Raw genomic sequence first — 24,539 nt, 5'->3', positions numbered from 1 at the left:
TCTCAGACAGGCAGATCTTGGGCCACTGGTCGGAACGCCGACTATCACCTCTTGGGCGCAGGACAAGGTGGCTGAATGGTTTTGGCGATGGGACTGCAAATCTATTTTGATATGCACTTGTTGGTTCAACGTCGCACAACATTTATTATTTTAGATAACCTGCAGAATGTAGGAGCAATTCTGACTTCCAAGTACAACGATAATGATTCAAATGTAATACACTTGAAATGACATCCAGCCCCTAAAACAAATGAATTCCTCAAGCTCTGCATTGGCTGGGAATCGAACCCGGGTCAACTGCTTGGAAGGCAGCAATGCTCACCACTATACCACCAATGCTATGTGCAGCTCAGTAGCAACATTGAGACATCGACTCATAATTTGACCGTCATTTTGGTGGAAAGTGATAATTCACTTTCACGGTTTAGGTGTATGATTATGGCTTAGGTTGCGAGAGGTCCCTGGTTAAAAAATGTATCATTTTAATCACTACAGGTTACCTTCAGATTAGTCCCGTGACACTTGTTGGGAACGTAGGGCAAAACGGAGAACATTGCGACAAGTGGGGTCACATTAGTTTGTAGCCCAAGATTTTGGATTCTACAAACAGAACTTGGCACATAGACGGTTGTGACTTCAGACGAGTCTCCTGACACTTGTGGGGGATGTAGAGAAAAATTGAGAATACCACCGTGTTCGTGAGGGTCTCCCCTTTCCAGAGTGGTCATACGAATTTGTAGGTCAAACGGTTCGGAAGCTAGAGATGTTTTTGTGAGAAGACCGATTATAGGTATGTCTCATGGTTTGACAAAAACCGATCTAGGTCCACCATCTTTCACTGCAGATATGGAGGGGTAACATAAGCAGTTGTGGAGGATTGAGACGGATACGCCGAGTCTTAATCTCTCTAGTTGAAAACGGATCTATTTGAATGGGTATTTTCAACATTAATTGACTTTGATTCACGTACCTTTGCGTCATTTGACTCAAAATAAATGAGTTCCATTCTTTTGGAAGTCTTATTTTTTCATTTGCTCTTTAAAAAATGAATTGATCTCATTTTGCACTTTATTAATTTGTAAAAACTCGTCATCATTTTGCTGTCGCGACTGAAGAAGACAGAATGTGAAAGACACAGCAGATGAACTACAGAAGATTTGAACTGAAGCATGGTCAAGATTTTGGAAGACTGTTATGCTCACAAGTAAAGCACAAAACACTCACATGATGTTCAATCGTTCCAAGCACCATGGACACGTCAATCGATATCTTCACTGTCATTGCTGCAGAAAGCAAAAAAATAACTTTTGGCATAAGGCTCGTTGGTCTAGGGGTATGATTCTCGCTTAGGGTGCGAGAGGTCCCGGGTTCAAATCCTGGATGATCCCTTTTGCAGATCCTTGAACAATCTCAGACAGGCAGATCTTGGGCCACTGGTCGGAACGCCGACTATCACCTCTTGGGCGCAGGACAAGGTGGCTGAATGGTTTTTGCGATGGGACTGCAAATCTATTTTGATATGCACTTGTTGGTTCAACGTCGCACAACATTTATTATTTTAGATAACCTGCAGAATGTAGGAGCAATTCTGACTTCCAAGTACAACGATAATGATTCAAATGTAATACACTTGAAATGACATCCAGCCCCTAAAACAAATGAATTCCTCAAGCTCTGCATTGGCTGGGAATCGAACCCGGGTCAACTGCTTGGAAGGCAGCAATGCTCACCACTATACCACCAATGCTATGTGCAGCTCAGTAGCAACATTGAGACATCGACTCATAATTTGACCGTCATTTTGGTGGAAAGTGATAATTCACTTTCACGGTTTAGGTGTATGATTATGGCTTAGGTTGCGAGAGGTCCCTGGTTAAAAAATGTATCATTTTAATCACTACAGGTTACCTTCAGATTAGTCCCGTGACACTTGTTGGGAACGTAGGGCAAAACGGAGAACATTGCGACAAGTGGGGTCACATTAGTTTGTAGCCCAAGATTTTGGATTCTACAAACAGAACTTGGCACATAGACGGTTGTGACTTCAGACGAGTCTCCTGACACTTGTGGGGGATGTAGAGAAAAATTGAGAATACCACCGTGTTCGTGAGGGTCTCCCCTTTCCAGAGTGGTCATACGAATTTGTAGGTCAAACGGTTCGGAAGCTAGAGATGTTTTTGTGAGAAGACCGATTATAGGTATGTCTCATGGTTTGACAAAAACCGATCTAGGTCCACCATCTTTCACTGCAGATATGGAGGGGTAACATAAGCAGTTGTGGAGGATTGAGACGGATACGCCGAGTCTTAATCTCTCTAGTTGAAAACGGATCTATTTGAATGGGTATTTTCAACATTAATTGACTTTGATTCACGTACCTTTGCGTCATTTGACTCAAAATAAATGAGTTCCATTCTTTTGGAAGTCTTATTTTTTCATTTGCTCTTTAAAAAATGAATTGATCTCATTTTGCACTTTATTAATTTGTAAAAACTCGTCATCATTTTGCTGTCGCGACTGAAGAAGACAGAATGTGAAAGACACAGCAGATGAACTACAGAAGATTTGAACTGAAGCATGGTCAAGATTTTGGAAGACTGTTATGCTCACAAGTAAAGCACAAAACACTCACATGATGTTCAATCGTTCCAAGCACCATGGACACGTCAATCGATATCTTCACTGTCATTGCTGCAGAAAGCAAAAAAATAACTTTTGGCATAAGGCTCGTTGGTCTAGGGGTATGATTCTCGCTTAGGGTGCGAGAGGTCCCGGGTTCAAATCCTGGATGATCCCTTTTGCAGATCCTTGAACAATCTCAGACAGGCAGATCTTGGGCCACTGGTCGGAACGCCGACTATCACCTCTTGGGCGCAGGACAAGGTGGCTGAATGGTTTTGGCGATGGGACTGCAAATCTATTTTGATATGCACTTGTTGGTTCAACGTCGCACAACATTTATTATTTTAGATAACCTGCAGAATGTAGGAGCAATTCTGACTTCCAAGTACAACGATAATGATTCAAATGTAATACACTTGAAATGACATCCAGCCCCTAAAACAAATGAATTCCTCAAGCTCTGCATTGGCTGGGAATCGAACCCGGGTCAACTGCTTGGAAGGCAGCAATGCTCACCACTATACCACCAATGCTATGTGCAGCTCAGTAGCAACATTGAGACATCGACTCATAATTTGACCGTCATTTTGGTGGAAAGTGATAATTCACTTTCACGGTTTAGGTGTATGATTATGGCTTAGGTTGCGAGAGGTCCCTGGTTAAAAAAATTATCATTTTAATCACTACAGGTTACCTTCAGATTAGTCCCGTGACACTTGTTGGGAACGTAGGGCAAAACGGAGAACATTGCGACAAGTGGGGTCACATTAGTTTGTAGCCCAAGATTTTGGATTCTACAAACAGAACTTGGCACATAGACGGTTGTGACTTCAGACGAGTCTCCTGACACTTGTGGGGGATGTAGAGAAAAATTGAGAATACCACCGTGTTCGTGAGGGTCTCCCCTTTCCAGAGTGGTCATACGAATTTGTAGGTCAAACGGTTCGGAAGCTAGAGATGTTTTTGTGAGAAGACCGATTATAGGTATGTCTCATGGTTTGACAAAAACCGATCTAGGTCCACCATCTTTCACTGCAGATATGGAGGGGTAACATAAGCAGTTGTGGAGGATTGAGACGGATACGCCGAGTCTTAATCTCTCTAGTTGAAAACGGATCTATTTGAATGGGTATTTTCAACATTAATTGACTTTGATTCACGTACCTTTGCGTCATTTGACTCAAAATAAATGAGTTCCATTCTTTTGGAAGTCTTATTTTTTCATTTGCTCTTTAAAAAATGAATTGATCTCATTTTGCACTTTATTAATTTGTAAAAACTCGTCATCATTTTGCTGTCGCGACTGAAGAAGACAGAATGTGAAAGACACAGCAGATGAACTACAGAAGATTTGAACTGAAGCATGGTCAAGATTTTGGAAGACTGTTATGCTCACAAGTAAAGCACAAAACACTCACATGATGTTCAATCGTTCCAAGCACCATGGACACGTCAATCGATATCTTCACTGTCATTGCTGCAGAAAGCAAAAAAATAACTTTTGGCATAAGGCTCGTTGGTCTAGGGGTATGATTCTCGCTTAGGGTGCGAGAGGTCCCGGGTTCAAATCCTGGATGATCCCTTTTGCAGATCCTTGAACAATCTCAGACAGGCAGATCTTGGGCCACTGGTCGGAACGCCGACTATCACCTCTTGGGCGCAGGACAAGGTGGCTGAATGGTTTTGGCGATGGGACTGCAAATCTATTTTGATATGCACTTGTTGGTTCAACGTCGCACAACATTTATTATTTTAGATAACCTGCAGAATGTAGGAGCAATTCTGACTTCCAAGTACAACGATAATGATTCAAATGTAATACACTTGAAATGACATCCAGCCCCTAAAACAAATGAATTCCTCAAGCTCTGCATTGGCTGGGAATCGAACCCGGGTCAACTGCTTGGAAGGCAGCAATGCTCACCACTATACCACCAATGCTATGTGCAGCTCAGTAGCAACATTGAGACATCGACTCATAATTTGACCGTCATTTTGGTGGAAAGTGATAATTCACTTTCACGGTTTAGGTGTATGATTATGGCTTAGGTTGCGAGAGGTCCCTGGTTAAAAAATGTATCATTTTAATCACTACAGGTTACCTTCAGATTAGTCCCGTGACACTTGTTGGGAACGTAGGGCAAAACGGAGAACATTGCGACAAGTGGGGTCACATTAGTTTGTAGCCCAAGATTTTGGATTCTACAAACAGAACTTGGCACATAGACGGTTGTGACTTCAGACGAGTCTCCTGACACTTGTGGGGGATGTAGAGAAAAATTGAGAATACCACCGTGTTCGTGAGGGTCTCCCCTTTCCAGAGTGGTCATACGAATTTGTAGGTCAAACGGTTCGGAAGCTAGAGATGTTTTTGTGAGAAGACCGATTATAGGTATGTCTCATGGTTTGACAAAAACCGATCTAGGTCCACCATCTTTCACTGCAGATATGGAGGGGTAACATAAGCAGTTGTGGAGGATTGAGACGGATACGCCGAGTCTTAATCTCTCTAGTTGAAAACGGATCTATTTGAATGGGTATTTTCAACATTAATTGACTTTGATTCACGTACCTTTGCGTCATTTGACTCAAAATAAATGAGTTCCATTCTTTTGGAAGTCTTATTTTTTCATTTGCTCTTTAAAAAATGAATTGATCTCATTTTGCACTTTATTAATTTGTAAAAACTCGTCATCATTTTGCTGTCGCGACTGAAGAAGACAGAATGTGAAAGACACAGCAGATGAACTACAGAAGATTTGAACTGAAGCATGGTCAAGATTTTGGAAGACTGTTATGCTCACAAGTAAAGCACAAAACACTCACATGATGTTCAATCGTTCCAAGCACCATGGACACGTCAATCGATATCTTCACTGTCATTGCTGCAGAAAGCAAAAAAATAACTTTTGGCATAAGGCTCGTTGGTCTAGGGGTATGATTCTCGCTTAGGGTGCGAGAGGTCCCGGGTTCAAATCCTGGATGATCCCTTTTGCAGATCCTTGAACAATCTCAGACAGGCAGATCTTGGGCCACTGGTCGGAACGCCGACTATCACCTCTTGGGCGCAGGACAAGGTGGCTGAATGGTTTTGGCGATGGGACTGCAAATCTATTTTGATATGCACTTGTTGGTTCAACGTCGCACAACATTTATTATTTTAGATAACCTGCAGAATGTAGGAGCAATTCTGACTTCCAAGTACAACGATAATGATTCAAATGTAATACACTTGAAATGACATCCAGCCCCTAAAACAAATGAATTCCTCAAGCTCTGCATTGGCTGGGAATCGAACCCGGGTCAACTGCTTGGAAGGCAGCAATGCTCACCACTATACCACCAATGCTATGTGCAGCTCAGTAGCAACATTGAGACATCGACTCATAATTTGACCGTCATTTTGGTGGAAAGTGATAATTCACTTTCACGGTTTAGGTGTATGATTATGGCTTAGGTTGCGAGAGGTCCCTGGTTAAAAAATGTATCATTTTAATCACTACAGGTTACCTTCAGATTAGTCCCGTGACACTTGTTGGGAACGTAGGGCAAAACGGAGAACATTGCGACAAGTGGGGTCACATTAGTTTGTAGCCCAAGATTTTGGATTCTACAAACAGAACTTGGCACATAGACGGTTGTGACTTCAGACGAGTCTCCTGACACTTGTGGGGGATGTAGAGAAAAATTGAGAATACCACCGTGTTCGTGAGGGTCTCCCCTTTCCAGAGTGGTCATACGAATTTGTAGGTCAAACGGTTCGGAAGCTAGAGATGTTTTTGTGAGAAGACCGATTATAGGTATTGTCTCATGGTTTGACAAAAACCGATCTAGGTCCACCATCTTTCACTGCAGATATGGAGGGGTAACATAAGCAGTTGTGGAGGATTGAGACGGATACGCCGAGTCTTAATCTCTCTAGTTGAAAACGGATCTATTTGAATGGGTATTTTCAACATTAATTGACTTTGATTCACGTAGCTTTGCGTCATTTGACTCAAAATAAATGAGTTCCATTCTTTTGGAAGTCTTATTTTTTCATTTGCTCTTTAAAAAATGAATTGATCTCATTTTGCACTTTATTAATTTGTAAAAACTCGTCATCATTATGCTGTCGCGACTGAAGAAGACAGAATGTGAAAGACACAGTAGATGAACTACAGAAGATTTGAACTGAATCATGGTCAAGATTTTGGAAGACTGTTATGCTCACAAGTAAAGCACAAAACACTCACATGATGTTCAATCGTTCCAAGCACCATGGACACGTCAATCGATATCTTCACTGTCATTGCTGCAGAAAGCAAAAAAATAACTTTTGGCATAAGGCTCGTTGGTCTAGGGGTATGATTCTCGCTTAGGGTGCGAGAGGGCCCGGGTTCAAATCCCGGATGAGCCCTTTTGCAGATCCTTGAGCAATCTCAGACAGGCAGATCTTGGGCCACTGGTCGGAACGCCGATTATCACCTCTTGGGCGCAGGACAAGGTGGCTGAATGGTTTTGGCGATGGGACTGCAAATCTATTTTGATATGCACTTGTTGGTTCAACGTCGCACAACATTTATTATTTTAGATAACCTGCAGAATGTAGGAGCAATTCTGACTTCCAAGTACAACGATAATGATTCAAATGTAATACACTTGAAATGACATCCAGCCCCTAAAACAAATGAATTCCTCAGGCTCTGCATTGGCCGGGAATCGAACCCGGGTCAACTGCTTGGAAGGCAGCTATGCTCACCACTATACCACCAATGCTATGTGCAGCGCAGTAGCAACATTGAGACATCGACTCATAATTTGACCGTCATTTTGGTGGAAAGTGATAATTCACTTTCACGGTTTAGGTGTATGATTATGGCTTAGGTTGCGAGAGGTCCCTGGTTAAAAAATCTAGCATTTTAATCACTACAGGTTACCTTCAGATTAGTCCCGTGACACTTGTTGGGAACGTAGGGCAAAACGGAGAATAAGGCTCGTTGGTCTAGGGGTATGATTCTCGCTTAGGGTGCGAGAGGTCCCGGGTTCAAATCCCGGATGAGCCCTTTTGCAGATCCTTGAGCAATCTCAGACAGGCAGATCTTGGGCCACTGGTCGGAACGCCGATTATCACCTCTTGGGCGCAGGACAAGGTGGCTGAATGGTTTTGGCGATGGGACTGCAAATCTATTTTGATATACACTTGTTGGTTCAACGTCGCACAACATTTATTATTTTAGATAACCTGCAGAATGTAGGAGCAATTCTGACTTCCAAGTACAACGATAATGATTCAAATGTAATACACTTGAAATGACATCCAGCCCCTAAAACAAATGAATTCCTCAGGCTCTGCATTGGCCGGGAATCGAACCCGGGTCAACTGCTTGGAAGGCAGCTATGCTCACCACTATACCACCAATGCTATGTGCTGCTCAGTAGCAACATTGAGACATCGACTCATAATTTGAACGTCATTTTGGTGGAAAGTGATAATTCACTTTCACGGTTTAGGTGTATGATTATGGCTTAGGTTGCGAGAGGTCCCTGGTTAAAAAATCTAGCATTTTAATCACTACAGGTTACCTTCAGATTAGTCCCGTGACACTTGTTGGGAACGTAGGGCAAAACGGAGAACATTGCGACAAGTGGGGTCACATTAGTTTGTAGCCCAAGATTTTGGATTCTACAAACAGAACTTGGCACATAGACGGTTGTGACTTCAGACGAGTCTCCTGACACTTGTGGGGGATGTAGAGAAAAATTGAGAATACCACCGTGTTCGTGAGGGTCTCCCCTTTCCAGAGTGGTCATACGAATTTGTAGGTCAAACGGTTCGGAAGCTAGAGATGTTTTTGTGAGAAGACCGATTATAGGTATTGTCTCATGGTTTGACAAAAACCGATCTAGGTCCACCATCTTTCACTGCAGATATGGAGGGGTAACATAAGCAGTTGTGGAGGATTGAGACGGATACGCCGAGTCTTAATCTCTCTAGTTGAAAACGGATCTATTTGAATGGGTATTTTCAACATTAATTGACTTTGATTCACGTACCTTTGCGTCATTTGACTCAAAATAAATGAGTTCCATTCTTTTGGAAGTCTTATTTTTTCATTTGCTCTTTAAAAAATGAATTGATCTCATTTTGCACTTTATTAATTTGTAAAAACTCGTCATCATTATGCTGTGCCGACTGAAGAAGACAGAATGTGAAAGACACAGCAGATGAACTACAGAAGATTTGAACTGAATCATGGTCAAGATTTTGGAAGACTGTTATGCTCACAAGTAAAGCACAAAACACTCACATGATGTTCAATCGTTCCAAGCACCATGGACACGTCAATCGATATCTTCACTGTCATTGCTGCAGAAAGCAAAAAAATAACTTTTGGCATAAGGCTCGTTGGTCTAGGGGTATGATTCTCGCTTAGGGTGCGAGAGGGCCCGGGTTCAAATCCCGGATGAGCCCTTTTGCAGATCCTTGAGCAATCTCAGACAGGCAGATCTTGGGCCACTGGTCGGAACGCCGATTATCACCTCTTGGGCGCAGGACAAGGTGGCTGAATGGTTTTGGCGATGGGACTGCAAATCTATTTTGATATACACTTGTTGGTTCAACGTCGCACAACATTTATTATTTTAGATAACCTGCAGAATGTAGGAGCAATTCTGACTTCCAAGTACAACGATAATGATTCAAATGTAATACACTTGAAATGACATCCAGCCCCTAAAACAAATGAATTCCTCTGGCTCTGCATTGGCCGGGAATCGAACCCGGGTCAACAGCTTGGAAGGCAGCTATGCTCACCACTATACCACCAATGCCATGTGCAGCTCAGTAGCAACATTGAGACATCGACTCATAATTTGAACGTCATTTTGGTGGAAAGTGATAATCCACTTTCACGGTTTAGGTGTATGATTATGGCTTAGGTTGCGAGAGGTCCCTGGTTAAAAAATCTAGCATTTTAATCACTACAGGTTACCTTCAGATTAGTCCCGTGACACTTGTTGGGAACGTAGGGCAAAACGGAGAACATTGCGACAAGTGGGGTCACATTAGTTTGTAGCCCAAGATTTTGGATTCTACAAACAGAACTTGGCACATAGACGGTTGTGACTTCAGACGAGTCTCCTGACACTTGTGGGGGATGTAGAGAAAAATTGAGAATACCACCGTGTTCGTGAGGGTCTCCCCTTTCCAGAGTGGTCATACGAATTTGTAGGTCAAACGGTTCGGAAGCTAGAGATGTTTTTGTGAGAAGACCGATTATAGGTATTGTCTCATGGTTTGACAAAAACCGATCTAGGTCCACCATCTTTCACTGCAGATATGGAGGGGTAACATAAGCAGTTGTGGAGGATTGAGACGGATACGCCGAGTCTTAATCTCTCTAGTTGAAAACGGATCTATTTGAATGGGTATTTTCAACATTAATTGACTTTGATTCACGTAGCTTTGCGTCATTTGACTCAAAATAAATGAGTTCCATTCTTTTGGAAGTCTTATTTTTTCATTTGCTCTTTAAAAAATGAATTGATCTCATTTTGCACTTTATTAATTTGTAAAAACTCGTCATCATTATGCTGTCGCGACTGAAGAAGACAGAATGTGAAAGACACAGCAGATGAACTACAGAAGATTTGAAGATTTGAACACGTCAATCGATATCTTCACTGTCATTGCTGCAGAAAGCAAAAAAATAACTTTTGGCATAAGGCTCGTTGGTCTAGGGGTATGATTCTCGCTTAGGGTGCGAGAGGTCCCGTGTTCAAATCCCGGATGAGCCCTTTTGCAGATCCTTGAGCAATCTCAGACATACAGATCTTGGGCTACTGGTCGGAACGCCGATTATCACCTCTTGGGCGCAGGACAAGGTGGCTGAATGGTTTTGGCGATGGGACTGCAAATCTATTTTGATATACACTTGTTGGTTCAACGTCGCACAACATTTATTATTTTAGATAACCTGCAGAATGTAGGAGCAATTCTGACTTCCAAGTACAACGATAATGATTCAAATGTAATACACTTGAAATGACATCCAGCCCCTAAAACAAATGAATTCCTCAGGCTCTGCATTGGCCGGGAATCGAACCCGGGTCAACTGCTTGGAAGGCAGCTATGCTCACCACTATACCACCAATGCTATGTGCTGCTCAGTAGCAACATTGAGACATCGACTCATAATTTCAACGTCATTTTGGTGGAAAGTGATAATTCACTTTCACGGTTTAGGTGTATGATTATGGCTTAGGTTGCGAGAGGTCCCTGGTTAAAAAATCTAGCATTTTAATCACTACAGGTTACCTTCAGATTAGTCCCGTGACACTTGTTGGGAACGTAGGGCAAAACGGAGAACATTGCGACAAGTGGGGTCACATTAGTTTGTAGCCCAAGATTTTGGATTCTACAAACAGAACTTGGCACATAGACGGTTGTGACTTCAGACGAGTCTCCTGACACTTGTGGGGGATGTAGAGAAAAATTGAGAATACCACCGTGTTCGTGAGGGTCTCCCCTTTCCAGAGTGGTCATACGAATTTGTAGGTCAAACGGTTCGGAAGCTAGAGATGTTTTTGTGAGAAGACCGATTATAGGTATTGTCTCATGGTTTGACAAAAACCGATCTAGGTCCACCATCTTTCACTGCAGATATGGAGGGGTAACATAAGCAGTTGTGGAGGATTGAGACGGATACGCCGAGTCTTAATCTCTCTAGTTGAAAACGGATCTATTTGAATGGGTATTTTCAACATTAATTGACTTTGATTCACGTACCTTTGCGTCATTTGACTCAAAATAAATGAGTTCCATTCTTTTGGAAGTCTTATTTTTTCATTTGCTCTTTAAAAAATGAATTGATCTCATTTTGCACTTTATTAATTTGTAAAAACTCGTCATCATTATGCTGTCGCGACTGAAGAAGACAGAATGTGAAAGACACAGCAGATGAACTACAGAAGATTTGAAGATTTGAACACGTCAATCGATATCTTCACTGTCATTGCTGCAGAAAGCAAAAAAATAACTTTTGGCATAAGGCTCGTTGGTCTAGGGGTATGATTCTCGCTTAGGGTGCGAGAGGTCCCGTGTTCAAATCCCGGATGAGCCCTTTTGCAGATCCTTGAGCAATCTCAGACATACAGATCTTGGGCTACTGGTCGGAACGCCGATTATCACCTCTTGGGCGCAGGACAAGGTGGCTGAATGGTTTTGGCGATGGGACTGCAAATCTATTTTGATATACACTTGTTGGTTCAACGTCGCACAACATTTATTATTTTAGATAACCTGCAGAATGTAGGAGCAATTCTGACTTCCAAGTACAACGATAATGATTCAAATGTAATACACTTGAAATGACATCCAGCCCCTAAAACAAATGAATTCCTCAGGCTCTGCATTGGCCGGGAATCGAACCCGGGTCAACTGCTTGGAAGGCAGCTATGCTCACCACTATACCACCAATGCTATGTGCTGCTCAGTAGCAACATTGAGACATCGACTCATAATTTCAACGTCATTTTGGTGGAAAGTGATAATTCACTTTCACGGTTTAGGTGTATGATTATGGCTTAGGTTGCGAGAGGTCCCTGGTTAAAAAATCTAGCATTTTAATCACTACAGGTTACCTTCAGATTAGTCCCGTGACACTTGTTGGGAACGTAGGGCAAAACGGAGAACATTGCGACAAGTGGGGTCACATTAGTTTGTAGCCCAAGATTTTGGATTCTACAAACAGAACTTGGCACATAGACGGTTGTGACTTCAGACGAGTCTCCTGACACTTGTGGGGGATGTAGAGAAAAATTGAGAATACCACCGTGTTCGTGAGGGTCTCCCCTTTCCAGAGTGGTCATACGAATTTGTAGGTCAAACGGTTCGGAAGCTAGAGATGTTTTTGTGAGAAGACCGATTATAGGTATTGTCTCATGGTTTGACAAAAACCGATCTAGGTCCACCATCTTTCACTGCAGATATGGAGGGGTAACATAAGCAGTTGTGGAGGATTGAGACGGATACGCCGAGTCTTAATCTCTCTAGTTGAAAACGGATCTATTTGAATGGGTATTTTCAACATTAATTGACTTTGATTCACGTAGCTTTGCGTCATTTGACTCAAAATAAATGAGTTCCATTCTTTTGGAAGTCTTATTTTTTCATTTGCTCTTTAAAAAATGAATTGATCTCATTTTGCACTTTATTAATTTGTAAAAACTCGTCATCATTATGCTGTCGCGACTGAAGAAGACAGAATGTGAAAGACACAGTAGATGAACTACAGAAGATTTGAACTGAATCATGGTCAAGATTTTGGAAGACTGTTATGCTCACAAGTAAAGCACAAAACACTCACATGATGTTCAATCGTTCCAAGCACCATGGACACGTCAATCGATATCTTCACTGTCATTTCTGCAGAAAGCAAAAAAATAACTTTTGGCATAAGGCTCGTTGGTCTAGGGGTATGATTCTCGCTTAGGGTGCGAGAGGGCCCGGGTTCAAATCCCGGATGAGCCCTTTTGCAGATCCTTGAGCAATCTCAGACAGGCAGATCTTGGGCCACTGGTCGGAACGCCGATTATCACCTCTTGGGCGCAGGACAAGGTGGCTGAATGGTTTTGGCGATGGGACTGCAAATCTATTTTGATATACACTTGTTGGTTCAACGTCGCACAACATTTATTATTTTAGATAACCTGCAGAATGTAGGAGCAATTCTGACTTCCAAGTACAACGATAATGATTCAAATGTAATACACTTGAAATGACATCCAGCCCCTAAAACAAATGAATTCCTCTGGCTCTGCATTGGCCGGGAATCGAACCCGGGTCAACTGCTTGGAAGGCAGCTATGCTCACCACTATACCACCAATGCCATGTGCAGCTCAGTAGCAACATTGAGACATCGACTCATAATTTGAACGTCATTTTGGTGGAAAGTGATAATCCACTTTCACGGTTTAGGTGTATGATTATGGCTTAGGTTGCGAGAGGTCCCTGGTTAAAAAATCTAGCATTTTAATCACTACAGGTTACCTTCAGATTAGTCCCGTGACACTTGTTGGGAACGTAGGGCAAAACGGAGAACATTGCGACAAGTGGGGTCACATTAGTTTGTAGCCCAAGATTTTGGATTCTACAAACAGAACTTGGCACATAGACGGTTGTGACTTCAGACGAGTCTCCTGACACTTGTGGGGGATGTAGAGAAAAATTGAGAATACCACCGTGTTCGTGAGGGTCTCCCCTTTCCAGAGTGGTCATACGAATTTGTAGGTCAAACGGTTCGGAAGCTAGAGATGTTTTTGTGAGAAGACCGATTATAGGTATTGTCTCATGGTTTGACAAAAACCGATCTAGGTCCACCATCTTTCACTGCAGATATGGAGGGGTAACATAAGCAGTTGTGGAGGATTGAGACGGATACGCCGAGTCTTAATCTCTCTAGTTGAAAACGGATCTATTTGAATGGGTATTTTCAACATTAATTGACTTTGATTCACGTAGCTTTGCGTCATTTGACTCAAAATAAATGAGTTCCATTCTTTTGGAAGTCTTATTTTTTCATTTGCTCTTTAAAAAATGAATTGATCTCATTTTGCACTTTATTAATTTGTAAAAACTCGTCATCATTATGCTGTCGCGACTGAAGAAGACAGAATGTGAAAGACACAGTAGATGAACTACAGAAGATTTGAACTGAATCATGGTCAAGATTTTGGAAGACTGTTATGCTCACAAGTAAAGCACAAAACACTCACATGATGTTCAATCGTTCCAAGCACCATGGACACGTCAATCGATATCTTCACTGTCATTGCTGCAGAAAGCAAAAAAATAACTTTTGGCATAAGGCTCGTTGGTCTAGGGGTATGATTCTCGCTTAGGGTGCGAGAGGGCCCGGGTTCAAATCCCGGATGAGCCCTTTTGCAGATCCTTGAGCAATCTCAGACAGGCAGATCTTGGGCTACTGGTCGGAACGCCGATTATCACCTCTTGGGCGCAGGACAAGGTGGCTGAATGGTTTTGGCGATGGGACTGCAAATCTATTTTGATATACACTTGTTGGTTCAACGTCGCACAACATTTATTATTTTAGATAACCTGCAGAATGTAGGAGCAATTCTGACTTCCAAGTACAACGATAATGATTCAAATGTAATACACTTGAAATGACATCCAGCCCCTAAAACAAATGAATTCCTCTGGCTCTGCATTGGCCGGGAATCGAACCCGGGTCAACTGCTTGGAAGGCAGCTATGCTCACCACTATACCACCAATGCTATGTGCAGCTCAGTAGCAACATTGAGACATCGACTCATAATTTGAACGTCATTTTGGTGGAAAGTGATAATTCACTTTCACGGTTTAGGTGTATGATTATGGCTTAGGTTGCGAGAGGTCCCTGGTTAAAAAATCTAGCATTTTAATCACTACAGGTTACCTTCAGATTAGTCCCGTGACACTTGTTGGGAACGTAGGGCAAAACGGAGAACATTGCGACAAGTGGGGTCACATTAGTTTGTAGCCCAAGATTTTGGATTCTACAAACAGAACTTGGCACATAGACGGTTGTGACTTCAGACGAGTCTCCTGACACTTGTGGGGGATGTAGAGAAAAATTGAGAATACCACCGTGTTCGTGAGGGTCTCCTCATTCCAGAGAGTGGTCATATGAATTTGTAGGTCAAACGGTTCGGAAGCTAGAGATGTTTTTGTGAGAAGACCGATTATAGGTATTGTCTCATGGTTTGACAAAAACCGATCTAGGTCCACCATCTTTCACTGCAGATATGGAGGGGTAACATAAGCAGTTGTGGAGGATTGAGATGGATACGCCGAGTCTTAATCTCTCTAGTTGAAAACGGATCTATTTGAATGGGTATTTTCAACATTAATTGACTTTGATTCACGTACCTTTGCGTCATTTGACTCAAAATAAATGAGTTCCATTCTTTTGGAAGTCTTATTTTTTCATTTGCTCTTTAAAAAATGAATTGATCTCATTTTGCACTTTATTAATTTGTAAAAACTCGTCATCATTATGCTGTCGCGACTGAAGAAGACAGAATGTGAAAGACACAGCAGATGAACTACAGAAGATTTGAACTGAATCATGGTCAAGATTTTGGAAGACTGTTATGCTCACAAGTAAAGCACAAAACACTCACATGATGTTCAATCGTTCCAAGCACCATGGACACGTCAATCGATATCTTCACTGTCATTGCTGCAGAAAGCAAAAAAATAACTTTTGGCATAAGGCTCGTTGGTCTAGGGCACATATGTCAGAGTCAAGGCCCGCGGGCCACATCCGGCCCGCAAGAAGGTTTTTTACGGCCCCTGGGATGATCTTGATTTATTATTAGAACCGGCCCGCAGCAAGCCGGCAGCCCGCAGATCTTTTACACGCACCAATACTACATTTCCCACAATGCAAAGGTGACGCACCGAGCAGTAGGCTGCTTCATTTCAATATTTATTGGCACAGCAGTCGTCAGCATCACAGTAAAATTAACTTTCAGATACCCATCAAAAATGGCAAAACGGAAGGTGGATACTGAGAACCGGGGGTTTCAAACAAGGTGGGAGTCGGAGTATATGTTCACGAAGGTAGCTGGAAAACCTGTGTGTCTTCTGTGTGGAGAAAGTGTGGCGGTACTGAAAGAGTATAATCTGAGACGACATTATGAAACGAAACACGCGGACAAAAACAAGAATATGGACATGGAACAAAGGCTACAAAAGGCAGAGGAATTAAAACGAGGCCTCAAATCTCGACAGGCTCTTTTCAAAAAAGCCAAATCACAAGGCCAGGCTGCTGTCAAGGCCAGTTTTATTTTGGCAGAAGAGATCGCTAAATCAGCCCGGCCATTTACGGAGGGGGATTTCATCAAAAACTGCATGATTAAAGTTTGTGACGAAGTTTGCCCAGAAAAAAGGCAACTCTTTTTAAATGTGAGTCTGAGCAGAAACACCATTGCCGAGAGAGTAGACCAGTTGTCCATCAATCTAAAAGAGCAGCTTGTGAAAAAGGGAAAAGATTTTATTGCATATTCCTTGGCTGTGGATGAGAGCACCGACATTTCTGACATTGCCCAGTTGTCAATTTTCATCCGCGGAGTGGACTCCAACCTAAGCGTGACAGAGGAGTTTTTGGCTTTACGTCCTATGCATGGCACAACTACGGGGCATGATTTGTATGAAGAGGTGTCAAGATGTGTAAATGAGATGGAGCTGCCTTGGGAAAAACTCGTGGGTTTGACAACCGACGGAGCACCTGCGATGTGTGGACACAGGAGCGGACTGGTGGCGAAGATACGGGAAAAGATGCAAGAGGAAAACGCGACAGGTGAGCTGACAGCTTATCATTGTATCAAACACCAGGAAGCGTTGTGCGGTAAAGCCTTGAAAATGGAGCATGTAATGAGCATCATCACGCGCACAGTTAACTTTATCAGAGCCAAAGGTTTGAATCACCGCCAGTTCAAGGCATTTCTGACGGAGTTAGAAACGGAGCATGGTGATTTGCCTTATCACACAGAGGTGCGATGGCTAAGCCAGGGAAAGGTGCTTCAAAGATGTTTCGAGCTTCGTGAGGAGATTTGTCTGTTCTTGGACAGCAAAGGGAAAGACACAACACAACTCCGAGACGAAATGTTTCTGTGTGAAATGGCTTTTCTGTGTGACATTACGAGTCATCTGAATGCAATAAACTTGCAGCTGCAGGGTCGGGATCGTGTCATCTCTGATATGTACAGTACAGTGAAGGCATTTAAAACCAAACTGACTCTGTGGGAGACGCAGATGCGGAAAGAAAATTTGAGCCACTTTCCCAGCTGCCAGACCATGAAAGAGAAGCTCTCTACCAGTGCGTTCCCGAGCACACAGTTGGCTGATAAAATAGGTATGCTTGCCGCTGACTTTCGACGCCGATTTGCTGACTTTGAAGCACAAAAAAGCAGGTTGGAACTGCTCGGTAACCCATTTGCTGTTGACGTGGAAAGCTCACCACCAAACCTCCAAATGGAGTTGATTGACCTCCAATGCAATGATGCACTGAGGGCAAAATATGCGGCAGTGGGTGCTGCGGAGTTCGCCCGTTTCCTCCCCGGCACAATGCCCCAGCTGCGCATCCAGGCTGCTCAAACGTTGTCTATGTTTGGCAGCACATACCTGTGTGAACAACTGTTTTCTTTGATGAACCTGAACAAAACATCACACAGAAGTCGACTTACTGCTGAACACCTCCACTCAATTCTGAGGATTTCTTCAGCTCAGAGCCTTACCCCGAACATTGATGAACTTGTGGAAAAGATGGGACACCACCAAGTATCACCCTCAACCTCAAACAAGTGAACATTACTGTGCAATCACATATTTAGAGTTTTTACTCAGTTCAAGTTTAAAAGTTAAAATTTAATATTTGTTTTCACTGCATGTTACTTCTCCTTAAACAAAGTGTTGTTTTTGATTAATAGATTTTTGCACTTTATTTTTTTGTATTTCAATCCAATTATATTTTAAAAATATTTCAGTTGAGTGGATGATAGAAAATTGCTATTATTGTTTTTTCTTTGAAGTAAATTTAGCCCACTTTTGCTAAAATAGAAAATATAGTCTACTGATGGTGCCTTGAATACCGGTTTCTTTCATTTAATGTTCATGTTATGGGGATATTTATATAAAGGAAATTTGTCTTTTGTGTCTGTTGAAAATTAAAGATTACTGACAGAGCCATAAGAAAATATTGCTTTATTTATCTGATCATATTGTAATATATTTGTTAGGTTTTCAGTAGGTTCAATTAGGTTCACTAGACTATATGCGTCATTTAAAAATTTTTCAATGAACATTCGAACAGTCCGGCCCTCGTCTTGTAGCTGATTTTTTTATTTGGCCCTCCGTCCATTTGACTTTGACACCCCTGGTCTAGGGGTATGATTCTCGCTTAGGGTGCGAGAGGTCCCGGGTTCAAATCCCGGATGAGCCCTTTTGCAGATCCTTGAGCAATCTCAGACAGGCAGATCTTGGGCTACTGGTCGGAACGCCGATTATCACGTCTTGGGCGCAGGACAAGGTGGCTGAATGGTTTTGGCGATGGGACTGCAAATCTATTTTGATATACACTTGTTGGTTCAACGTCGCACAACATTTATTATTTTAGATAACCTGCAGAATGTAGGAGCAATTCTGACTTCCAAGTACAACGATAATGATTCAAATGTAATACACTTGAAATGACATCCAGCCCCTAAAACAAATGAATTCCTCAGGCTCTGCATTGGCCGGGAATCGAACCCGGGTCAACTGCTTGGAAGGCAGCTATGCTCACCACTATACCACCAATGCTATGTGCTGCTCAGTAGCAACATTGAGACATCGACTCATAATTTCAACGTCATTTTGGTGGAAAGTGATAATTCACTTTCACGGTTTAGGTGTATGATTATGGCTTAGGTTGCGAGAGGTCCCTGGTTAAAAAATCTAGCATTTTAATCACTACAGGTTACCTTCAGATTAGTCCCGTGACACTTGTTGGGAACGTAGGGCAAAACGGAGAACATTGCGACAAGTGGGGTCACATTAGTTTGTAGCCCAAGATTTTGGATTCTACAAACAGAACTTGGCACATAGACGGTTGTGACTTCAGACGAGTCTCCTGACACTTGTGGGGGATGTAGAGAAAAATTGAGAATACCACCGTGTTCGTGAGGGTCTCCCCTTTCCAGAGTGGTCATACGAATTTGTAGGTCAAACGGTTCGGAAGCTAGAGATGTTTTTGTGAGAAGACCGATTATAGGTATTGTCTCATGGTTTGACAAAAACCGATCTAGGTCCACCATCTTTCACTGCAGATATGGAGGGGTAACATAAGCAGTTGTGGAGGATTGAGACGGATACGCCGAGTCTTAATCTCTCTAGTTGAAAACGGATCTATTTGAATGGGTATTTTCAACATTAATTGACTTTGATTCACGTACCTTTGCGTCATTTGACTCAAAATAAATGAGTTCCATTCTTTTGGAAGTCTTATTTTTTCATTTGCTCTTTAAAAAATGAATTGATCTCATTTTGCACTTTATTAATTTGTAAAAACTCGTCATCATTATGCTGTGCCGACTGAAGAAGACAGAATGTGAAAGACACAGCAGATGAACTACAGAAGATTTGAACTGAATCATGGTCAAGATTTTGGAAGACTGTTATGCTCACAAGTAAAGCACAAAACACTCACATGATGTTCAATCGTTCCAAGCACCATGGACACGTCAATCGATATCTTCACTGTCGGAGCAATTCTGACTTCCAAGTACAACGATAATGATTCAAATGTAATACACTTGAAATGACATCCAGCCCCTAAAAAAAATGAATTCCTCAGGCTCTGCATTGGCCGGGAATCGAACCCGGGTCAACTGCTTGGAAGGCAGCTATGCTCTCCACATTTTGGTGGAAAGTGATAATTCACTTTCACGGTTTAGGTGTATGATTATGGCTTAGGTTGCGAGAGGTCCCTGGTTAAAAAATCTAGCATTTTAATCACTACAGGTTACCTTCAGATTAGTCCCGTGACACTTGTTGGGAACGTAGGGCATAACAGAGAATAAGGCTCGTTGGTCTAGCTTAGGGTGCGAGAGGTCCCGTGTTCAAATCCCGGATGAGCCCTTTTGCAGATCCTTGAGCAATCTCAGACATACAGATCTTGGGCTACTGGTCGGAACGCCGATTATCACCTCTTGGGCGCAGGACAAGGTGGCTGAATGGTTTTGGCGATGGGACTGCAAATCTATTTTGATATACACTTGTTGGTTCATCGTCGCACAACATTTATTATTTTAGATAACCTGCAGAATGTAGGAGCAATTCTGACTTCCAAGTACAACGATAATGATTCAAATGTAATACACTTGAAATGACATCCAGCCCCTAAAACAAATGAATTCCTCAGGCTCTGCATTGGCCGGGAATCGAACCCGGGTCAACTGCTTGGAAGGCAGCTATGCTCACCACTATACCACCAATGCTATGTGCTGCTCAGTAGCAACATTGAGACATCGACTCATAATTTCAACGTCATTTTGGTGGAAAGTGATAATTCACTTTCACGGTTTAGGTGTATGATTATGGCTTAGGTTGCGAGAGGTCCCTGGTTAAAAAATCTAGCATTTTAATCACTACAGGTTACCTTCAGATTAGTCCCGTGACACTTGTTGGGAACGTAGGGCAAAACGGAGAACATTGCGACAAGTGGGGTCACATTAGTTTGTAGCCCAAGATTTTGGATTCTACAAACAGAACTTGGCACATAGACGGTTGTGACTTCAGACGAGTCTCCTGACACTTGTGGGGGATGTAGAGAAAAATTGAGAATACCACCGTGTTCGTGAGGGTCTCCCCTTTCCAGAGTGGTCATACGAATTTGTAGGTCAAACGGTTCGGAAGCTAGAGATGTTTTTGTGAGAAGACCGATTATAGGTATTGTCTCATGGTTTGACAAAAACCGATCTAGGTCCACCATCTTTCACTGCAGATATGGAGGGGTAACATAAGCAGTTGTGGAGGATTGAGACGGATACGCCGAGTCTTAATCTCTCTAGTTGAAAACGGATCTATTTGAATGGGTATTTTCAACATTAATTGACTTTGATTCACGTACCTTTGCGTCATTTGACTCAAAATAAATGAGTTCCATTCTTTTGGAAGTCTTATTTTTTCATTTGCTCTTTAAAAAATGAATTGATCTCATTTTGCACTTTATTAATTTGTAAAAACTCGTCATCATTATGCTGTCGCGACTGAAGAAGACAGAATGTGAAAGACACAGCAGATGAACTACAGAAGATTTGAAGATTTGAACACGTCAATCGATATCTTCACTGTCATTGCTGCAGAAAGCAAAAAAATAACTTTTGGCATAAGGCTCGTTGGTCTAGGGGTATGATTCTCGCTTAGGGTGCGAGAGGTCCCGTGTTCAAATCCCGGATGAGCCCTTTTGCAGATCCTTGAGCAATCTCAGACATACAGATCTTGGGCTACTGGTCGGAACGCCGATTATCACCTCTTGGGCGCAGGACAAGGTGGCTGAATGGTTTTGGCGATGGGACTGCAAATCTATTTTGATATACACTTGTTGGTTCAACGTCGCACAACATTTATTATTTTAGATAACCTGCAGAATGTAGGAGCAATTCTGACTTCCAAGTACAACGATAATGATTCAAATGTAATACACTTGAAATGACATCCAGCCCCTAAAACAAATGAATTCCTCAGGCTCTGCATTGGCCGGGAATCGAACCCAGGTCAACTGCTTGGAAGGCAGCTATGCTCACCACTATACCACCAATGCTATGTGCTGCTCAGTAGCAACATTGAGACATCGACTCATAATTTCAACGTCATTTTGGTGGAAAGTGATAATTCACTTTCACGGTTTAGGTGTATGATTATGGCTTAGGTTGCGAGAGGTCCCTGGTTAAAAAATCTAGCATTTTAATCACTACAGGTTACCTTCAGATTAGTCCCGTGACACTTGTTGGGAACGTAGGGCAAAACGGAGAACATTGCGACAAGTGGGGTCACATTAGTTTGTAGCCCAAGATTTTGGATTCTACAAACAGAACTTGGCACATAGACGGTTGTGACTTCAGACGAGTCTCCTGACACTTGTGGGGGATGTAGAGAAAAATTGAGAATACCACCGTGTTCGTGAGGGTCTCCCCTTTCCAGAGTGGTCATACGAATTTGTAGGTCAAACGGTTCGGAAGCTAGAGATGTTTTTGTGAGAAGACCGATTATAGGTATTGTCTCATGGTTTGACAAAAACCGATCTAGGTCCACCATCTTTCACTGCAGATATGGAGGGGTAACATAAGCAGTTGTGGAGGATTGAGACGGATACGCCGAGTCTTAATCTCTCTAGTTGAAAACGGATCTATTTGAATGGGTATTTTCAACATTAATTGACTTTGATTCACGTACCTTTGCGTCACTTGACTCAAAATAAATGAGTTCCATTCTTTTGGAAGTCTTATTTTTTCATTTGCTCTTTAAAAAATGAATTGATCTCATTTTGCACTTTATTAATTTGTAAAAACTCGTCATCATTATGCTGTCGCGACTGAAGAAGACAGAATGTGAAAGACACAGCAGATGAACTACAGAAGATTTGAAGATTTGAACACGTCAATCGATATCTTCACTGTCATTGCTGCAGAAAGCAAAAAAATAACTTTTGGCATAAGGCTCGTTGGTCTAGGGGTATGATTCTCGCTTAGGGTGCGAGAGGTCCCGTGTTCAAATCCCGGATGAGCCCTTTTGCAGATCCTTGAGCAATCTCAGACATACAGATCTTGGGCTACTGGTCGGAACGCCGATTATCACCTCTTGGGCGCAGGACAAGGTGGCTGAATGGTTTTGGCGATGGGACTGCAAATCTATTTTGATATACACTTGTTGGTTCATCGTCGCACAACATTTATTATTTTAGATAACCTGCAGAATGTAGGAGCAATTCTGACTTCCAAGTACAACGATAATGATTCAAATGTAATACACTTGAAATGACATCCAGCCCCTAAAACAAATGAATTCCTCAGGCTCTGCATTGGCCGGGAATCGAACCCGGGTCAACTGCTTGGAAGGCAGCTATGCTCACCACTATACCACCAATGCTATGTGCTGCTCAGTAGCAACATTGAGACATCGACTCATAATTTCAACGTCATTTTGGTGGAAAGTGATAATTCACTTTCACGGTTTAGGTGTATGATTATGGCTTAGGTTGCGAGAGGTCCCTGGTTAAAAAATCTAGCATTTTAATCACTACAGGTTACCTTCAGATTAGTCCCGTGACACTTGTTGGGAACGTAGGGCAAAACGGAGAACATTGCGACAAGTGGGGTCACATTAGTTTGTAGCCCAAGATTTTGGATTCTACAAACAGAACTTGGCACATAGACGGTTGTGACTTCAGACGAGTCTCCTGACACTTGTGGGGGATGTAGAGAAAAATTGAGAATACCACCGTGTTCGTGAGGGTCTCCCCTTTCCAGAGTGGTCATACGAATTTGTAGGTCAAACGGTTCGGAAGCTAGAGATGTTTTTGTGAGAAGACCGATTATAGGTATTGTCTCATGGTTTGACAAAAACCGATCTAGGTCCACCATCTTTCACTGCAGATATGGAGGGGTAACATAAGCAGTTGTGGAGGATTGAGACGGATACGCCGAGTCTTAATCTCTCTAGTTGAAAACGGATCTATTTGAATGGGTATTTTCAACATTAATTGACTTTGATTCACGTACCTTTGCGTCATTTGACTCAAAATAAATGAGTTCCATTCTTTTGGAAGTCTTATTTTTTCATTTGCTCTTTAAAAAATGAATTGATCTCATTTTGCACTTTATTAATTTGTAAAAACTCGTCATCATTATGCTGTCGCGACTGAAGAAGACAGAATGTGAAAGACACAGCAGATGAACTACAGAAGATTTGAAGATTTGAACACGTCAATCGATATCTTCACTGTCATTGCTGCAGAAAGCAAAAAAATAACTTTTGGCATAAGGCTCGTTGGTCTAGGGGTATGATTCTCGCTTAGGGTGCGAGAGGTCCCGTGTTCAAATCCCGGATGAGCCCTTTTGCAGATCCTTGAGCAATCTCAGACATACAGATCTTGGGCTACTGGTCGGAACGCCGATTATCACCTCTTGGGCGCAGGACAAGGTGGCTGAATGGTTTTGGCGATGGGACTGCAAATCTATTTTGATATACACTTGTTGGTTCAACGTCGCACAACATTTATTATTTTAGATAACCTGCAGAATGTAGGAGCAATTCTGACTTCCAAGTACAACGATAATGATTCAAATGTAATACACTTGAAATGACATCCAGCCCCTAAAACAAATGAA

The 24,539-nt window shown here is 42.3% G+C and overlaps 21 non-coding genes across 21 annotated transcripts; 5 read left to right on the top strand and 16 right to left on the bottom strand.

Annotated features, from left to right (window-relative positions):
- Nucleotides 1–267: 267 nt before the first annotated feature.
- Nucleotides 268–339, bottom strand: trnag-ucc. Its single transcript has one exon. It is a non-coding gene; the product is annotated as a tRNA-Gly (tRNA).
- Nucleotides 340–1,675: 1,336 nt separating this feature from the next.
- On the bottom strand, nucleotides 1,676–1,747 carry trnag-ucc. The gene has a single exon. It is a non-coding gene; the product is annotated as a tRNA-Gly (tRNA).
- A 1,336-nt stretch (nucleotides 1,748–3,083) lies between these two features.
- trnag-ucc lies at nucleotides 3,084–3,155 on the bottom strand. The gene has a single exon. It is a non-coding gene; the product is annotated as a tRNA-Gly (tRNA).
- A 1,336-nt stretch (nucleotides 3,156–4,491) lies between these two features.
- trnag-ucc lies at nucleotides 4,492–4,563 on the bottom strand. The gene has a single exon. It is a non-coding gene; the product is annotated as a tRNA-Gly (tRNA).
- A 1,336-nt stretch (nucleotides 4,564–5,899) lies between these two features.
- Nucleotides 5,900–5,971, bottom strand: trnag-ucc. The gene has a single exon. It is a non-coding gene; the product is annotated as a tRNA-Gly (tRNA).
- A 978-nt stretch (nucleotides 5,972–6,949) lies between these two features.
- Nucleotides 6,950–7,021, top strand: trnap-agg. Its single transcript has one exon. It is a non-coding gene; the product is annotated as a tRNA-Pro (tRNA).
- Nucleotides 7,022–7,308: 287 nt separating this feature from the next.
- trnag-ucc lies at nucleotides 7,309–7,380 on the bottom strand. The gene has a single exon. It is a non-coding gene; the product is annotated as a tRNA-Gly (tRNA).
- A 215-nt stretch (nucleotides 7,381–7,595) lies between these two features.
- On the top strand, nucleotides 7,596–7,667 carry trnap-agg. The gene has a single exon. It is a non-coding gene; the product is annotated as a tRNA-Pro (tRNA).
- A 287-nt stretch (nucleotides 7,668–7,954) lies between these two features.
- On the bottom strand, nucleotides 7,955–8,026 carry trnag-ucc. The gene has a single exon. It is a non-coding gene; the product is annotated as a tRNA-Gly (tRNA).
- Nucleotides 8,027–9,004: 978 nt separating this feature from the next.
- trnap-agg lies at nucleotides 9,005–9,076 on the top strand. Its single transcript has one exon. It is a non-coding gene; the product is annotated as a tRNA-Pro (tRNA).
- Nucleotides 9,077–9,363: 287 nt separating this feature from the next.
- Nucleotides 9,364–9,435, bottom strand: trnag-ucc. The gene has a single exon. It is a non-coding gene; the product is annotated as a tRNA-Gly (tRNA).
- A 1,253-nt stretch (nucleotides 9,436–10,688) lies between these two features.
- Nucleotides 10,689–10,760, bottom strand: trnag-ucc. Its single transcript has one exon. It is a non-coding gene; the product is annotated as a tRNA-Gly (tRNA).
- A 1,253-nt stretch (nucleotides 10,761–12,013) lies between these two features.
- On the bottom strand, nucleotides 12,014–12,085 carry trnag-ucc. Its single transcript has one exon. It is a non-coding gene; the product is annotated as a tRNA-Gly (tRNA).
- A 978-nt stretch (nucleotides 12,086–13,063) lies between these two features.
- trnap-agg lies at nucleotides 13,064–13,135 on the top strand. The gene has a single exon. It is a non-coding gene; the product is annotated as a tRNA-Pro (tRNA).
- Nucleotides 13,136–13,422: 287 nt separating this feature from the next.
- trnag-ucc lies at nucleotides 13,423–13,494 on the bottom strand. The gene has a single exon. It is a non-coding gene; the product is annotated as a tRNA-Gly (tRNA).
- A 978-nt stretch (nucleotides 13,495–14,472) lies between these two features.
- trnap-agg lies at nucleotides 14,473–14,544 on the top strand. The gene has a single exon. It is a non-coding gene; the product is annotated as a tRNA-Pro (tRNA).
- A 287-nt stretch (nucleotides 14,545–14,831) lies between these two features.
- trnag-ucc lies at nucleotides 14,832–14,903 on the bottom strand. The gene has a single exon. It is a non-coding gene; the product is annotated as a tRNA-Gly (tRNA).
- A 3,997-nt stretch (nucleotides 14,904–18,900) lies between these two features.
- trnag-ucc lies at nucleotides 18,901–18,972 on the bottom strand. The gene has a single exon. It is a non-coding gene; the product is annotated as a tRNA-Gly (tRNA).
- Nucleotides 18,973–20,576: 1,604 nt separating this feature from the next.
- On the bottom strand, nucleotides 20,577–20,648 carry trnag-ucc. Its single transcript has one exon. It is a non-coding gene; the product is annotated as a tRNA-Gly (tRNA).
- Nucleotides 20,649–21,901: 1,253 nt separating this feature from the next.
- On the bottom strand, nucleotides 21,902–21,973 carry trnag-ucc. The gene has a single exon. It is a non-coding gene; the product is annotated as a tRNA-Gly (tRNA).
- Nucleotides 21,974–23,226: 1,253 nt separating this feature from the next.
- On the bottom strand, nucleotides 23,227–23,298 carry trnag-ucc. Its single transcript has one exon. It is a non-coding gene; the product is annotated as a tRNA-Gly (tRNA).
- Nucleotides 23,299–24,539: the final 1,241 nt, after the last annotated feature.

The sequence above is a fragment of the Oncorhynchus mykiss genome, chromosome 9 (genome assembly GCF_013265735.2).
Source record: "Oncorhynchus mykiss isolate Arlee chromosome 9, USDA_OmykA_1.1, whole genome shotgun sequence".
NCBI classification, from domain to species: Eukaryota; Metazoa; Chordata; class Actinopteri; order Salmoniformes; family Salmonidae; genus Oncorhynchus; species Oncorhynchus mykiss.
This window is presented reverse-complemented; position numbering and strand designations above follow the sequence as displayed.